Raw genomic sequence first — 1,726 nt, forward strand, 5'->3', positions numbered from 1 at the left:
GTCAAAAAGTTGGCGTAAAGCTCAACATTCAGAAAACTAAAATCATGGCATCTGGTCCCATCACTTCATGGGAAATAGATGGGGAAACAGTGGAAACAGTGGCTGACTTTATTTTTCTGGGCTCCAAAATCACTGCAGATGGTGACTGCAGCCATGAGATTAAAAGACACTTACTCCTTGGAAGGAAAGTTATGACCAAACTAGACAGCATATTGAAAATCAGAGACATTACTTTGCCAACAAATGTCCGTCTAGTCAAGGCTATGGTTTTTCCAGTGGTCACGTATGGATGTGAGAGTTGGACTGTGAAGAAAGCTGAGTGCCAAAGAACTGATGCTTTTGTTTTGTGTTTTTTTGGGGGGTTATAATCCAATACTACTTTATTTTGTTGCTCAGATTGTTCCAGCCTTGGTCACTGGGGAGGTTCTTTGGGGGGTTCTTCTGTCCTTTTGACATACTCCCAATCATTGTGATTGCCCTTCAAGCTCTTCCTTTTTTTGTGGCTCAAGATACTCCAAGCTCATCTTGTATATTTACTGCCCCAGTCCTAGACTCAGTCACTTCTCCAAGGAGCCCTAGATTCCTTTTGTTGGAACCAAGATCTGGGCACTAGATGTGCTTTCCATCCTAGTTATTTTTCAGACATATAACAGCTAACAAAGATGCCTCATTCTGGCTGCAATGATATGCACTGGGAATTTTAGCAGAAGAGCTCAGCAATTTCCTAAATTACTTTTTTTTGTGGGGGCAGTGGGGGCTGCACTATACAGCTTGTGGGGTCTTAGTTTCCCAGGCAGGGACCGATCCCTGGCCACAGCAGTGAAAGTGCCATGTCCTAACAACTGGACTGCCAGGGAACTCTTTTTCTTTCAAGAACAGGTGAGTCTAAGCAGTAAAAAATAATATGCAAATAATTTCCATTATAAACTAAGCAAATCATCAGGCTTGCTGTATTGTAAACCAACACAACAGTATTATTACAGAACTGCAGAAGGATCCTTAGAATAACAGAGTCATTTGTCAGGGGTCATCCGGGAGAATGCTGATAGTATCTTCAGCTTAACCACATAACAGACACAGCATGGTATATTCCTGAAATTCATCCATGATACTGAATGCATACTCATGCCTGGCTATTACGTGATGACAATTCTTACAAAGATGATCATAGGTAACTATTTCTTCTCCGTCTTCCTCTTTCAAAGATTTGTTTGTGATCAGCATAAAATCTCACTTACTGCACACTGCACAGCCTGTAAAGTTCAGCAAGAAAGATTCATTTTCCAGGCAGATGTTACCCTGGTTGGGATATTCCTTCTCCACACAGTCCACACACATTGCGATGCCATTAACAGCAAAGATCCTTTGGTGCTTCCCAGAATTGATGCTTTTGAACTGTGGTGTTGGAGAAGACTCTTCAGAGTCCCTTGGACTGCAAGGAGATCCAACCAGTCCATCCTAAAGGAGATCAGTCCTGGGTGTTCATTGGAAGGACTGATGCTAAAGCTGAAACTCCAATACTTTGGCCACCTGATGCAAAAAGCCAACTCATTGGAAAAGACCGGATGCTGGGGAAGATTGAGGGCAGATGGAGAAGGGGGCAATGGAGGGTGAGATGATTGGATGGCATCACTAACTCAACCCACATGAATTTGAGCAAACTCCAGGAGATAGTGGACAGGGAAGCTTGGTGTGCAGCAGTCCTAGGGGTACCAAAGAGTTGGAC

The 1,726-nt window shown here is 43.2% G+C and overlaps 1 pseudogene; it reads right to left on the reverse strand.

Moving 5' to 3' along the window:
• Window positions 1-999: 999 nt before the first annotated feature.
• Window positions 1,000-1,338, reverse strand: LOC138082374 (protein Churchill-like; annotated as a pseudogene).
• Window positions 1,339-1,726: the final 388 nt, after the last annotated feature.

The sequence above is a fragment of the Capricornis sumatraensis genome, chromosome 7, assembly GCF_032405125.1.
Source record: "Capricornis sumatraensis isolate serow.1 chromosome 7, serow.2, whole genome shotgun sequence".
NCBI lineage: Eukaryota > Metazoa > Chordata > Mammalia > Artiodactyla > Bovidae > Capricornis > Capricornis sumatraensis.